This window comes from Megascapheus bottae, chromosome 2, assembly GCF_031878675.1.
Source record: "Megascapheus bottae isolate mThoBot1 chromosome 2, mThoBot2.hap1, whole genome shotgun sequence".
Taxonomy (NCBI): Eukaryota; Metazoa; Chordata; class Mammalia; order Rodentia; family Geomyidae; genus Megascapheus; species Megascapheus bottae.
The window spans coordinates 15,594,101-15,610,798 of NC_143510.1; the positions used below are offsets into that span (position 1 = coordinate 15,594,101).

At 40.0% G+C, this 16,698-nt stretch overlaps 1 protein-coding gene across 2 annotated transcripts in view; it reads right to left on the bottom strand.

The window, feature by feature from the left end:
- Window positions 1–16,698, bottom strand: part of Cacna2d3 (calcium voltage-gated channel auxiliary subunit alpha2delta 3) — an 846,818-nt gene that overhangs the window by 119,806 nt on the left and 710,314 nt on the right. The window lies entirely within an intron of this gene.

A 16,698-nucleotide genomic window follows, 5' to 3' on the forward strand; every position in this document is an offset into this window, starting at 1 on the left:
TGGAGGACCAGCTTGACTCAGCCAAGAGCTGGGCAAGTTTTCTGAAGCCCTACATTTTACAAGATGACACGATACTTCCTTACAGGTGTTACCTGTTGTTCCACTATTTATTTTAATATCTCTCCCTTTCCTTGATTCAATAGACCAAACTCCAGCCCTTGTTAATAAATAAAAGTTAATATGAGTTTGGTTAAATTAAATGATTTGTCCATCTCTTCCTTTGGGGAGCTTCTACAAGAACCATAACTTTAAGTATGAATCAGGAAAAAAGGGGGTTATAAGTAATTTGGGGAGAATGGAAATCAACATGGGATCAGAGCTATAAATAAAAAAAAAGAGGACAAATCCAATTTTAAGGAGGTGCAAGGGAATTCCCACAACTATATGTTTGTTTGTTTGTTTGATTTGAAATACCAAGGTTTGAACTCAAGGGGCCTCCTGCTTTCTATGCATGATTGCTTGGCTTATGCTCTACCACTTGAGCCATGTCTCCTGTTCAGATTGTTACAGCAGTTACAATGCTTTATTTATCTGTCCAGGCTGGCCTTGAACCATAACTTTCTGCATCTTAGCTTCTGGAATATACATGATCCCCTTGTGAACTGCTTCCAGGAGGGCTCCCCATTCTGTCTTCATTTTTAAAAATGACTTTAGTTTCAGAGCTTAAAAAATTTGCGTATCTCAATACCAACACATGGAGCAAAAATATTGGGTCCAAGTTATACCATCTTGGGTCTGCATTTCTTGAACCAGAGCAGAGGATAGACAGTATTTAGGAAGGGCATACTTATATATGGCAAGAGTAATCCATCCTGTCAACTGCTGTTTATTATGTTTTGTACGAGGCATACTGATAAAAAATGATACAAGTTTTAAAGAAGAAAATGATGTAAATAAAATAATGCAGGATTGAAGTGGAAAGTTAGTGAATGAAGAAACACAGGTGTTACAGGAGAGAGCTTTTGTGGTTTGAGCATCAGCTTGGGGACAGGAGTGTATATATGGGAGATGTCTTAGTTTGTAAGACAAGTACAAATATTTCATGGCATTCAAACAGAAAAAAATTCAATATAAAGACTAAGGTATCTACACAATCTATTGGGATTTTGGACTAATAAGAGAAAACTGTTATTGGATCTGAGTTTTCGGCTTGCTTTTGTTCAGTCAGGAGTTGGAAAAACATGGAATCCCCAGTAAGTCTGAGTCCTTTCCTCCAAATTCCATGAAGTACATCTTTGATGGCATCCATTAAGCTTCCCTACTGTCAGGGAGCTGTGACACATGTAGCTGAATTGCCTTCAGAAGTCATCATTTGGTAACAGAAGGCAAAGTGCTACAAAGAACCAGGGCATTTTGAGTATCTAGAAACATGGACAGAAAGCTAAATCCACTGAAGGCCCAAAGTGTTGTACTTTAAAATTAGAATAACTAAATGAAATTAGAGGTGCAAATAGGCTTCAGAATTTTAGAGGTTGAACCTCACAATGGATTCAGGCAGCCAGACACAGAGGCTCAAGCCTATAATACCAACTACTTGGGAGGCAGAGATTAAAAGATTATAATTCAAGGCCAGCCTGAGCATAAAAGTACACAAGACTGAGTCTTAACAATGGCTGGGTGTGGTGGCACATGCCTGTGATCTTAAGCTATGGGGAAAGCACAATAGGTGGGCACCGTGGCATTTGCTTGTCATCCAGTAACAAAAGACATAAGTAGCATAAGAAAGAAGAAAAAAAACAAGAAGGAGAAACAAAGATGCAGAAGCAAAATTGAAATAAAACAGAAGGAAAAGTAAAGAAATAAAGAATGGGCTTAGGATAGGTTACAACTAAGCATATTTAGAAAGGAAGAGAATCATAAAAAATGCTTATTCCATAACAATTTTCAGCTATAGCCTCACTCTTTACTTTCTGTTCTTCATTTTTCTCACATTTGATATATAGTTATGGCAACAATGAGCCTCTAAAATGGCTTCAAAAGTTACTTTTTGAGGCCGGCTTGAATCTCCCCAAGATTGCACAACCTATTCTCTGTATTTCCTGTTGGCCTGTGGGTGAAATCACAAAGGCTAACCTGATGCACTTCCCTATGTCATTTGCTCAGTCAACACAAATCCAGAGTCCTTCCAAGAGCTGCAGGAGGAGGATCAGTGAGACTACCCAGAAAGCAGGCAAGGGGAGGGAAATCAAGGCAAGCAACTGTTTTGTGTTCCTTTCCTCCTGGCCTTGTCTAAATTCTGAATACTAAAAAATTAATTAGCATAGAAAAGTAGACTCTGCTATTCCTTTGCATGATATCATTCTGGGAATAGGAGTAGAAAGAAAAAAAAGAAAGAAGGGAACAGGATAGAATGGTCAGTTAGAGGGAAAGAAGGAGGAGGAGGAAAGGAAAGAAGGAAAGGAGGAAAAGAGAAAGGGAGGAAGGGAGGGAGGAATGGAGGAAAGGAGGAAGGGAGGAAGGGAGGAGGGAGGAAGGGAGGAAGGGAGGAAGGAAAGTTGGCAGGTAGGCAAGCAGGCAATCGCCTTTTAAACACTGTAAAATGCCAGAAGTCAATGGTTCATGCCTTTAATCCTAGGATCACTGTTCAAAGCCAGCCCATGCAGGAAATTTCATGAGACTTTCCCGAATTAAACTACCAGATCCTGAAAGTAGAGCTCAGGCTCAAGTGGTAGTGCCCAGGGCAATAACAAAAAGATGAAATCAAACAACAACAAAATGTTGTAAGAAATAATTGTAGCTTCAGAGTTCATTGAAGAGAATACCATGAGACAAGGTTACAATGCTCAGACCCACTATGTTGAACATGTTTTAATATAACAACACTAACCAGTTCTCCTATAATCAACAAAGTTATCTCTAAGATTAGCTCAGCTAGCATTTTGCTTTCTATGCAAAGAAACTGTAAGAAGAGTTTAACTACAATTGGGATATCCTCAAGCAGTAAACAATAGTTGATTTCCTTTGTCTTTGAGATTCTTCAGACATTTCAAAGATTGAAAATGTTCTCAGAAAGAAGCCATTTTCCAGTGTTACATTGGAAGCATTTTATGGAGCATTTACCCTGTGTGCTGCAGTGTATTAAGACAAAAGGATTCTCATAAAAAAATAGTTTGAAGTCTGGTGCAGTGGCTCACACCTGTAATTCTAACTACTCAGGAGGCTGAGATCTGAGGATCATAGTTCAAAGCCAGCCTGTGTACTAAAGAATGTGAGACTCTTATCTCCAATTAACCACTAGAAAACAGGAAGTGGGGCTGTTGCTCAAGGGGTAGGGTGGTAGCTGCCAGCTGAAGAGCTCAGGGACAGTGCCCAGGCCCAGAGTTCAAACCTCATGACCCACAAAAAAATAGTTTGATGGTTTATCTTGAGGGCTGAGAAATGCTGCTGTATACTTCATCCTCTGAGTGTTTTGAGAGTCTTAAGATTTCCTATAACAGGTTTATTAATAGAGAACTATTTCCACCCTAAGTACACCCTATTACCATTTTGCTTGAAGAGAAATGAGAGTTTCATTTGCTCTCATTTCCTCATCTATTTGGTGAGAATATTAGAGCTCCACGAGGAAGTTTTGATGGGAGAAAGTTCCATAGTATCAGAAGTCTACGGCTTTCAGCTTGTCTATGAAAATGACATCCAACCAAGTAGTGGTAAGAAAACCCAGAAAGGAATTCTAAGTCAGAACTCAGAAGAATTGGGGCAAGTTATATGTATTATCTCAGGCAAGTTAAATTAAACCGTTAGTTTGTTTTTTAACTTAGAAAGTAACAACATGCATTCTACCATCAGCTCTAAATTTCCATGAGCTTATGGACACTTTTCATTTTTTTACTGTTGAATTGGATAGAGCATGCATCTGGTGTCTCTGTGCTTTGTTTAGTCTGTTTCTAGTCACACTATTCATTTGAGATGCGATTGTAAACCGTCCCTAATTCACTCACCATGGGATTCTACCCCAAAACTAAAGGTTGGAAATATTTATGGAGAAAACAGTGGCACCACACACTGATTTTGCATCTGTCTTTGTAGTACCAGGATTTAAACTCACACTCTCTCATCTTAAGGTTGGTTATCTACCACTTGCGCTGCTCCCTGAGTCTCAATTGGAGGTGAACAATTGCAGGCTTTTCTGCCTGGCTTTGCACTATGATCCTCCAAATCTCACCTCCTGAGCAATTAGGATGGCAGGTGAGAGCCCTTGCGGCCTGGCTTGTCCTTCATTCCCCTGCCCTCCACAGTCAGCCCTGGAGTGTTCTTGTATTGAAGGATCCGTTTTCAGATTTTGACTCTAGTTCTTCTATGGTCTGTGGCCTCAGAATAAGTAATATTCCATAACTAAGTGCCAGCAGAACCACTTTTTTTTTTTTGCCAGTCCTGGGTTTGAGCTCAGGGTTTGAGCACTGTCCTTGGACTTTCTCAAGGCTAGAGCTCTACCACTTGAGCCTCAGCACCACTTCTGGCTTTTTGATATGTATGTGGGGTACTGAGGAATCAAACCCAGTTCTTCGTGCATGCTAGGCAAGCACTCTACCACTAGGCCAAACTCCCTGCCCCCAGAACCACTTTTGTACACTTTCCAGAAAGACAAAAGATATAAACAATTTCAGGTACATCATCATACTTCTTTTAGAAATATTTTCATATCACTAATTTAAGTCAGCCTTTTGATACTAATTCTCTGAAATTATACTCAAATGTATATAATTTTATATTGTGTTCCCTTAGTCACTTTTTAGACTGTGACAGTTTCACAGAATGGTGTGGACAATGTGGGGAGAATGCACTCAGCCTGTCACCATTCAAAACAACACTAGTGCAACTGGCTGATAATTCTCACACCCACCAACTTCCTATTCTCCTGAAGTTACCTTCTCTTCTTTTGTCTGACATATGTTTACTCTACATCTGTTATAGCTGAACAAAATCCCTCACCCCTATTACCCCTATACTTAAATTTCCTCTGCATTAAATTATTTGAAAAGGAGGACAAATACAATGTCCTTATATGCCCCTCCCCCAAGCAAAGAGAAATCATTGTGCACAAAGTGTACAGTGTATCTGGAGAGAGGAAAAAAAACACAACAGAGAGCCCAGGGGAGGATCTCCACATCATAAGAGAAGAGAAGGTGAAATATCATCCTTTTGTCCAACACAAACAGGCACTTGAGATACTGAAGAAACCTAGGGGTGAAAAGTTCCTAACAGACAGAAAAAAAAAATAAGCCAATAAAAGGCTATGAGAGTGTTTCATTCCAGGGGGAATGTAATAAAAAAGAAAATACATGATAACAGGTTTTCTTAACTCAGTAGGGAAATATATAGAGAATGCGCTAATAATAGAATCACAGTCTAGTTAATCAAAATTATAAAACAGGCAGAGAGCTGTGTTAGTACACTAGAGATGCCAATGAGAAACGGAGATGCTAAGAGAGTAGAAGCAGTGTCTTGTAGCAAGTGAGTACTAGAGGTTGAAGACCCTAGATCAGGCTCAGCTTTTTCTTCTAAGTTTCTTTCACATAATTTAGAAAACTAAACATGTTTAGATATTACCTATTTATTTATGTGATCAAGTCAGAAAGAGAGGCATTGAGAGGAAAAACTATTCACAGATTTAAGTTCTTGGCACCCAGGTTCAGACTTGAACCTGTCTCTTTTTACTTGTTACTGTTTCTAAATCAACAGGTGAACAATGGAGGGTACAGACACTGTGGAAAGGGGCAGGAAAATCTAAGGGGGTTTCAGTCCCTACTCCTAGGGTCATAATCTCAATCTTTTGCAGGGTCACTCCACTTTTGGATCTCAGCCATGGTTTAACCTTCAAGGGACCAAAGGGAAGTACGAAAATCACAAATGTACCTCTGGGACTGTGTTGTCATTCTATAGACACTTTAGGCTGTCGGAAATACAGTGTAAATGATTCCCCGGTTCTTATGAATAATCACTTGGAACACCTTGTTGGAAGCTTTAACTTCACTGAAGATATGTTTTTTAAAAAATGTGTTCTAGTACTGGGACTTGAACTCAAGACTTGTGCACTGACCTTTAACTTTTTAACTCAAGGCTGGCACTCTAGCATGTGAACCACAGTTCCACTTTCAGGCCTTTGGAGTTTAATTGAAGATGATTATCTCACAGTCTTTCCTGCCCGGGCTGGCTTTGAACTGAGATCCTTAGATCTTAGCTCCCTGAGTAACTAAGATTATAAAGATACATTTTTTTTTTTGCAAAAGGAAATTGAATCCATGAAAGTCATCTGTGATCATCAATGGTTTAAACAACTTCCAGGTAAATCAGGTAAGTGTGCTGAAAGATCTCACTCTTTCCATTTCACCATGTTGAAGTTTCTTCTGTGGTAAGCACTTGCCACTTTTACTGTAGCCGGGTAAGTGGAAGATGAATTACAGAACTGAACTGTGTGGAAGGCAGGAGAGAAGGAACAGATATCCATTTTGGAAGCTTCTGCCCTAGGTCTGAGAGACACTCATCCTGGCTCTTGACTTACTGTCCTTTTCCTCTAGAGGTCAAATTCATTCATATGAAAACTCATGGCTGGAATCTTGTCCTTCCCATTAGCAGGAAGAAATTACTACCTTACTAAAACTTAATCTTATCATGTTCCCCAAACCATTAAATATTATAAGATCTCTTCTCTTGTCACAAAATACAATGGAAACAATATGTGGTGTTATGTGTGGAGCAATGCTAGATATTGAAAAACCTAAATGTCATCAATATTTTATTTGCTGCTCACCCACATAATCCTAGCATTGTGAAAATGAAGAACAATGAATGATGAGGGAGTAAAGACAGACAAAACTGGAGTCTCAAGCTCCATGCCTACGCCAATAAGTAGTTTGAAAATAGTGTCTGCCAGGATCCATATGTTTTCTGCATGTGTAAGAATACTCTTACACAGGGGGCTTACTTCATAACTGAGATTCTTTTTCATTTAATTCAGTCATATTAGATTATGGGCCTGATTATGATCATATCCACAAATCAGTATTTTAACAGAGTTTCCATGGAAACACTATATGCCCCTGTTTTTTAACTTCTTGGACAAGGCTTTGCCTGTTTAACAACTTGAACAAGTTTGACGAGGACAACATGTTTTGTTTAAGTTACATTAACTGGGGCCAATATTTCCTAATTGCATTACCAGGAGAAACATTCACAGCATTACTCGTACCATGGAAAACCTCCCTGAGTCCCGTGTTCGATTTGCTTTAATCAGTGGAGAACAGGAAACATACGGGGACTGCCTTGTCTTATCAAGTTTTAAATGTGTTAACTGGTTTTAAATCTGTAGAATAATCTCCCTTATTAAATGACAAAGTTAGTCTTGTTAAGAGGATCGGCATTTATGGCTGTATCCATTTATTTCTAAAATGCAAACACACAGATACCTTTGGCTCCTGCTAGAGGTGAACTCATAGTACATGAACATATGCCCATATGGTTTCAGAAAAATTCCACTGAAAGAAAGCCTCTTCTCTTAAAAAAAGTAAAAAACCCACAAATTATCAATAATAATCCTCTTAAAACAAAAAATGAATAATATTAAGGAAAATAAATTAACAGTGATGTCCAAGGAATGAGGACTTTACTATGAAAGAATATTTTGTTTGTTTAATGTTTTTAGGCATTACAACCAAAGATAGAAAGTTTAGGAGCAGCCTGAAGAATTTGAAAATGCTGTTTTATATATATATATATATATGTGTGTGTGTGTGTGTGTGTATGATGTGGGGGAGGAGGTTTACAGACTGATGTCAGAGCTCACCCTGACAGCCTATAAAACATATGGCTCGAGGTTCTGTGAGATGTCTGTATTTGAAATACTGGTGGAGTTTAATAAAATATCAGTGAGGAATAGTTTAATTTTACAGCATTAGGCACCAAGGCAGTAATTTGAGTGGGGTGAGCTGTATTTTAATACATCAAAGTATACTCTACTACAGGGAAGCTAAACATATTTTTTAAAGATATATATGCTTTCTATTCAGAGTTACTTGAGTCAAAACCTTCTTTTCTGAAAGAAGGTAAGTAGAGAAAAGTTCTAGTCTCCCAGAGATACCTGTCTTACTTTTTGAACTATGTGCAATACATGTCCCAAATTATAACTAACCTGTTTCTGAGCAACTGCTCTCCCAGGAGTGCCAGGCAGTGGATGGAGCCTGGGAACCTGCCTGGTTTATGGGTGGCAACTTCTGAACTCTCGACGTCCATGCTATTCTAGGCAATGGCTATAGGGTCCACCTTGCCTCCCTGTGGCAGTGGCATTGTAAAGGTCTTGTGGGGGAAGGAAGACAGAGTTCTAGGTAGGTGGACTATTTCCACCAATTATAGGTGAGAGCCAAGTAAAAAGGACTGGGAAGAGTAAGCTGAAATAACAGATACAGTTAAGTAAAAGGCTTTGAAGTTAGGCAGACGTGGGTTCAAATAGCAGGCTCTACCATTTACAAGTCTCTGATCATGGGCAGGAGAACAAATCTCACCAAGTCTGCTTCTGTTTTTGTTTTCGTAGACTACAGAAGGTAATAGCTACTTCCAAGCATTGCAGGGGAGGGAGTGGGTGACTTCCAGGTAGAGCACGCTGTGTCTGAGACTTAGAGTGTTCTATGAGCCTTGGACACCATCAACCCTGAGAATTTAGGGGCTCACTGTGTCAGTGAGAGCAAAGTGAGTTTCTAGACAGAGAAAAAGAAAGAATAATCTGCATGACCATTTTCCACTATCTCAAGTGGGGAGCTGGTTCTCAGCTTCCTGCTGGTGTCAGTTCCCTGCGTGACATTTGCTACCCTCTGGAATCACCTTCCTCTGTGGTAGCCAAACCATTTCTGGTGTGACCTGGCACACAGGAGGCCCATGGCTGACCTGCCACTGTAGAAAATCCCTGGCAACCACAGTGATACTTCATATGCCCAAATTAAAAAACATAAGACTGCCTGAGAGGTTATACCAGACTTTTCTGGAATCATGTTTCTAGTGCAAGCCCTAGATTTCCTGTACGAATGCAAGAACCATAACTTCTTCCTCCCTCCACCCACAGGTCCTAACACTTTGTTTCCCATTTGAAGATCATTTTTAAAAACAGGCACTTGAAATTTTTGTATAAAAGTTATCCATGCTCATTGTTTTAATTATAAAGATTACCACGCTCGTAAGGATGAGATGAAGGCGCTAGGTCCACACTGGGTGTCGAAGTCGGGGGAAGAGCAAGCGCAGCAGCTGCTTCCTAGGCCACACTGCATGACGCTTGCGTGCAGATTGTAAGGGCAGGCCTCAGGAAGGAGCACTAGGACCGCATGCTACACAGGGATATCTAATGCTGCCTGCCTCAAGTGCTAGAATGGAAAGAATTCTGAAGTCCTGTTTGGTCCCATAGGAATGTCTCAACAGACCTCAATGGCTACTTCTGCTGGGTATCACATTTACACTGGCAACTGCATGTTTCATGGGAGAGAAAGTTCTATTCCACTGGCACAGTCTCTGCCGTAGGGGCTGGTTGTTCTTTGACCTACACTAAAATCAAGCACTAGTGTAGCAAGGACAGTTCAGATGTCAAAGTACACAGACAGTAAGGAAAGCTCAGTTCTGATAATTATGTACTAGGATACGTAAGTTTTGCCAAATCACTGTCCTCTTTCCCTCCTCCACAAACCATCCACACAGCAGCATCCCTCTAGTTAGGCAGTGTCAAAGTCATGTGTCCCTCTCAAAGTCCTGGAAACATGCTTGCCAGTTCAGTCTTCTAAATGAGGCAAAACTTGTAAATGAGACAAAGTTTCATTTTTTTTAATCTTTTCTTCCCTTCTTTTTAATCTGCCAGTTTGAGGATCTGAACTCAGGGCCTAAGCACTGTCCTTGAGCTTTTTATTTCAAGGCTAGCAGTCTACCATTTGCGCCACAAGTCCACTTCCAGTTATATGGTTCACCTTGCTTGACATTGTCTTTTCCCCTCCCTGCATTAAATACTAGCTCATTTTTCAGAGTTTAGCTAGAGCACTGCATCCAAAGGGATGTCTACTCTAAATTTCCATCTCGGGTTTCTTGATTCTATATTCTTACAGGACCATGGATCTCTCTCCTCAGTACATTTTATGGCTGTGATATATTTATGATTATTATTCCTAATTGTAGAGATAATCTGGACTATAATTTATTTTGTGGTGTCTTGTTCTGAAGCTCATATATTCCTAAACATAGAACTTAGCACTCAGGAGACATTCCTTCATGGAATTCTATGCTGCTGTCAGAAAAAACGACATCGACCCATTTGTTAGGAAATGGAAAGACAGAAAAAAATCATATTAAGTGAAGTAAGCCAGACTCAAAGGAACTTAGGCTCAATGGTTTCCCTCATTTGTCATAATCAGTAGAAACCTTGGGCTCTCCTAGCAGAGATCTGCAATAGAGCAAAACCTTGATACATAAGGCCATATAGTATGAAGCTAATTGAAAGGACCTCCAGGATACTGAAACAAAAGCCATATAACGAATGATTGTTGTCCTTAATGTACTATGTTATCTCTCATCTCCTTTGCTGTCCCTTGGGTATCTCATATTGTTACAGTACCTCACTTTGTTATCTGATATATTGAATTTATTTGTATTTGGTTATTTAAAATTTGATAGGGAAGGGGGGAAAACCAAGATGGGGGAGGGGGCGGTGGGGGGAGGGTAAAGGGTACCAAGACATGTGAAAGGGTATCAATGTATGTGAGTTAATGCACCTTCTATATGGCAAATATCATGTAGCCCTTTTATTAATTACAATAAAAAAAGAAATAGTATACAATATGAGAATCCCAGTAAGAATCCATCTGATTCTTCTACATAAGGATGCTTACACCTTCCAGACACATTTAAAGCATAGGTAATTATGGAGATCAGCTTCTAGAAGTAAATATCATGCTAAAGAATGACTGAGTGGATCTGATAATATCTCAGCTCTTCAACACACACACACTTTACAACACAAACTGCATTTCAAATGCCTTGCTGGTAGGAGCATCTAGAGGCCATGGACAGAAACTCATAAACATGGGCTGTAGTGGGGAGGGCATGCATGGGTTTGTTTTCTCCTTGGAGACCTCATTAGAATCACAAATGAAATGTTGACAGCACATGAAGGAGCCTGCTTGTTGAACACAAATGTTTCTGCTCCTATCAACCTCCAAGCTCTGATAGTCATGCTTCATGATGAAAAGCTAAACAGCCCTGGGGAGATGACTACATGGCTCTCTCTAATTATGTGGGGGATGGGAAAGAGGGCCTCCTGCGAACCAAGAAGCAGACTGCGGGAGATCAAGATCAGCAGAGAAACCTTAACAAACAACAGCAGGAGCTTAGAGTAGGTGGCCCAGTGTGGAATTCTACAATTAAAGGACAAGAACTCTGCTGGTGAATACATGAGAATGGGAAGCTCACCTTCTCCAACCTGGGTAGAAGCAGAGCCTATATTTTTCTAGAAGGGTCTCAAAGGAAACTTGTGTTTGCCTGACACCAATAGTCAGCTCTTCTTTGTTGGTAGAGCTACTTTGATGACAGGTAGAATTTGTAAAGCACAAAACTAGGGAGATTTCTACTGCTTCTAGGCAATCATACTTCACACAGTGAGTTCCATTACAGGCAAAGTATTCCTTTGCTCTGAATGTGCTCTTATCCCAAGAAGATTCATGTAAGTAGATGGATCCTAAGTGTTTACTTAAGGTGCTATACTGACACAATAAAGACTGGCTAATGTACAAGGGTATCCTTGCTACGTGCAAGGGTATGCTTCATTTGAATTCTTAAAATAATTTAACCTTTCCCACAAATCTGCAAGATGGATCCAGATGATGAGATGAAAGACCAAAGAGGTTAGATAACTCATTCACTGGCACACAAGCAGCATTAGAGGCTAGATGATTTCATTCAGGGTTCCATGGATTTAACAGGGACACCGTTAGGAAATGAAGTCGTAACAGAGATGAAACTAAAATAGCAAAAGTTCAAGATGTATAATTGTTAAGTTGCATGGTAAAATCCTCTTTGGCACAACTGTTTTTTTTCCAGAACATTTTCAACTATGTGTATCTAAAAGCTAAAGGACAGTAAATCTTAAAAAGAAAAAAAAGATACAGATTTATTATTACATTACAATGTGTATACACAAAGCTATAACTTAAAAATGTGAAACATATATTGTAATCTATTACAGAAATGGGACTATCCTATTGTAATAAAAGTACAAAAGCCAATAAAAGTTCACTAAGAAGAACATAAAGCGCTCTTTTTATGTGTAACATGAGTAAATAATCAAATATGAACACAAGTTTGATTCCAATTTATATGCTTGGGGCAGGGACAAAAGTAGCCAATCAGATCTAAGTAAAACAACGTGTCAATGTGAGGCCCTGGCCAAGCTTCCTAAGCTGCCATGTTTCTTAAACCTTTTGTTTCTTTAACTTTATGTTCACAGCATCTGCCTGTGTTTACTGCACCAGCCACATGAGCTCACTAATTACCTTTAATCATACTTATCTGAACTGTATCTTTACTTTCACAGACATCTTGTATACAGGAAAAGTGCTGGGAGGCTATGGTTGGAGAGATAGGGAAGGGAAAGTCTGTGTTTTCTAAACCCTGAAAGTGCATGGGGAATGCCCCCCTCTCCAAAAAAATTAATCTGGTTCTGCCTCTCTGCTGCCTTTGGAGGTACCACAGCAGGACTTCCTGAGAACTGGTTCCTTTAAGAACTGGATATAGTTAGAGAAGTCTCCTTCAAAAACGCCATATAAGCTTGTCATGGGGATGGGAAGTACAACTAGCACTATTCAAACCCATCAACTCTTTGCAGGCCAAGAGGCAGCATGCTCTGTTTTTCCTTGTTCCAGCAGTACCTTGCTCAGTCCCAGGCTCTGTGGACAAGTAGCTGTTAAAAAACAATCATAAATATCTTGACCACCGCCTTCCTTTACTTTAAGGAAGATGGTGCCATGCATTTCTTACCCATTATTCTCCTGATTTTATTTTGAGCCCCCTAATCCACTATTTTATCAGATGACTTAAGGCTTGATCAAAGGAGTTTAAATTACATTTTTAGCCATGTTTTCACCTTATTAAAAAAGCAAGAAAAGGCAAGGGACTGCATATATTCTTCTTACCTTCTCATTAGAGAAACCATATGGCACCCTTGAGTCTACAATGAATGGCTCAAAAGGAGACCGGATCCTCATTTCCTAAGTAAGAATTTGCAGATAATTAAATGCAGCTTATTGGCAAAAGAAGTGTGTGTTTGTGTGTGTGTGTGTGTGTGTGTGTATGTGTGTGGTGTGTGTGTGTGTGCATGTATGTATGTGTATACACACATATATGTATATATACATATACTATAAATATAAATAAACATATGAATATAAAATTTATAAGGGGCTGGATATGGTAATGTACACCTATAATACTCAGCAGAGGAAGGGATCAATGTACAAGTCTGGGCAAAAGTTCAAGATCTTAAAGACAAAAGGATCAAATGTGTGGCTCAAGCAGTAACTCACTTCCCTAGTGAGCATGAGACACTTAGGTTCAATCTCCAGCACTACAATATATATATATATATATATATATATATACATATATATATACAGTTCCCCATCTGCTAGTCATGTGATTCATTCTGATCAATGGAATATGAGAAATAGTAAGAACTTTTGTGAGAAAGGCTCTGAGAGCCAAGAGGAATCTAGGCACTGGAAGGGAAAAAGAAAGCCTGAGTCTCTGAATGACTTCATGGAGCCCACTCCACTGCCAACCTGAAATTGAATTTGATAGACCTAAAGATTAGCTGTTGTGTTAAGCCACTGAAATTTGTAGGTTTATTACAATAGCTAGCAAAATTTATAAGCAATACAAATCTGTAGCAAGATCTGGGATATTGTGTAGCTTAAATAAAGGATTGAAAATTTAAAATATATTCTGAATTCTCTTGCTATGTTTTATAGAGCTAGGCAAGGGGGTGGGATAGGATGGGGAGAAGCTGAACACAGAGGACAGTGCGAGATTAGGCCTAAAGGCCATGCAATTGTTCAGGCAGGAAAGAGTTTACTAGAAGTATCTTACACAAATGTGAGGTGTAAGATGTAAGGAGACTAAAGCATGGAGACACTGGGGTTTATGTAGAGAGAGGGTGGGAGGAGGCCTGGCCGGGGCAGTCTGGACCTCAGAGCCTGGGAACCTCTCAGGGTCCGAAGTCGATGTACACTTTTTAGCTAACCACTAAACCAAGGGAAGTATTTTTACCATTATCTACATGGTTCTAAATACTAAACTTCTTCCACAGCCAAATAAAATGGCTGCATGGATCCAGGCTGCCTGGGGCTTCTATCCCCCAGCTGTCACTAGGCCTAGCTGCCTTCCCTCGGTTTCAGAGCACCACAGCACAAGCTCTGGATGGTCACTCAGGGACAGGAATAGAGAAGTGCTTTGTCATGATTTTCCTGAAGCAGATATTAAACCTGGAAGAAAAGCCCACATTTGTTATAGGTCTTAGGGCATGCAGAGACCCTGCAGCACGCAAAAACAGATGTTAGTTCTGGAGATAATCCTCTCAGAGTGAGTGGAGGTGAACTCTAGGCATGTTATATTATATACACAACTCAGCCACTGGAGGAGAAGCTATTTCAATAATCCAGTACGTGATAGATGATTCTGTCTGCACTAACAAAAGTCAGTTCTTACCCTTTATACATTTTAAATTATAAGTATAAAATGTGTTGGTTGTAGCAAGTTAAACATATGCAAAGGTACAAGTGGAAAAGTTAATAATCAGCTCTATGAGTTCAGTGACTGCTCTCTGCATTTATTGCATCTTTAAACAAACCAACACACATTGGTAGAGTTAATTCCTCCACCTTTAACTTTTTTTGGAAGCAACACAAATAGGATTTTATAATATATACTCCTATTCAAATTGCTTTGTTTCACCTAGTAATATATTATGTTTTCTTTCAGATGAATATATTCAATACTAATTTATCCTTTTGCAATAAATGTCTAACATTGTCCAGAAGAAACAGACATTATCAGTTGGTCTTCAAAACATATCAATTTTAAGAGTTAATGGTTGTTACTTTATTTAGTGGAAAACAAAATGGTAACTATACCAATGTGTGCTACGTTAAGTGGACAAATTAATGTCTTGTAAGATAGGAAGTGTTTCAAAACTTGGTGTGGTAAACATTTCTCTGAGGTGAGCCTGAAGTTAGTTCCTCTTGGAGAACTTGGGGTACTCTTGTCTTGGTACCAGAAGCCCCTCACTGTTCAAGCCTCCTCCTGGGGAGAGGATTTTTCCTGAAGCAGACATTCAGCATCCCCCCTGGCTTGCTGCTGGCATGCACAGTTGTCTTGCCACCTCTTGGACCTGGTTCATCTGACAGAGGAAGGGAAGCACAGCCAGCATTAACATGCAGGTCACGCACCCTTTCTTTGTTCTCTTGGCTAGGGTCAGATGGAATAAATCAATCAGCCTCTGCATCCAAAGTCCTTCAGCGTGTCCCAGGGCCTCGCAGACCATGTGTGCTCTGCCCATCTTTTAATTGCCTCCTTTGGAGTCAGCAGGAACAAACAGAACTGAAAAGAGCCCCGAGCGGCAGTAAGCAGCCGCTCTGAGGAACCATCCAATGTGAGGGTCGTCTTTGTGTTCCTGGTGGGAGAAGCTAGCTAAACCTCCTTGAGGTCTACGCATGTACACTACTAATACGAAATAGTACTTCTGGTCATTTTCTCTCTCAGACCAGACACACTGAACAAACAGCACTTTGTCTTCCCTCAAGCCTACTGATTGGAAGCCAGACTCATAGAGCCAGTGATTTGTCCGCGACCACCCAGCATTAGGGTATAAGCAGCTAAAAGAGTACCGCCGTTTCATTAGCCACACTCCTTGGCAGTATCTGAAGGCACCGTGATCCCCCACAGTTCTGGCCAAGTACCTGGCCTCCACACTCAATTGTGCTGTCAGTGAATGGATTCCTATTTTTCAGATCTCTTGAGTCTAACAGACAGTTCCTAGATGGGTCTTGCAAAATACAGCTAAAATAATTGTACTAGAACCCAAAGAAACCCTCAGGGTCCCTTCCTGCCAAACTTCCTAAATTGGCAAGGCTGGTGTCTTTTGGGCTGCCCCATGCGTTCTCACCAGAATGACCAGGGCAGTGGATATATCTGACTGAGAAGTGGGAGCTGGAGGCAGATGTCAGCCGTGGAGCAGCAACAGCTTCTAAGGTGGGGTTTGCAGGGACTGTAAACTGTAGCCCGTGGAAAGATCTAGCCCTCTGCGTGTTCTTGTCAATAAAGCTTTAGTGTAGCACAGGTATATACATCCATGTACATTATCTCTTGCTATTTTTATATATCAGCACATAAGAACAGTTGTAGCAGAGACCATATGGCTTTCAGTGTCTGAAATACCATCTGACCCCCCCACACACAATATGTTTACTGATCATTGAAAAAGACCATCGTAGAGTCATATAGGTAGAAATATAACTTTCTAATTCTTAAAGGGACTAAGTTCAAATATGTTGCAATGTCACAAGGTAGTAACGATTGGATGATGCATAATAGACATGTTTCAAAAATAATTCTTATTATTAAATTATGTGTACCCCAAACAGCTAGATAGAAAGGCAAGAAGGGGGCATTTAACTGTTAGTACAATTA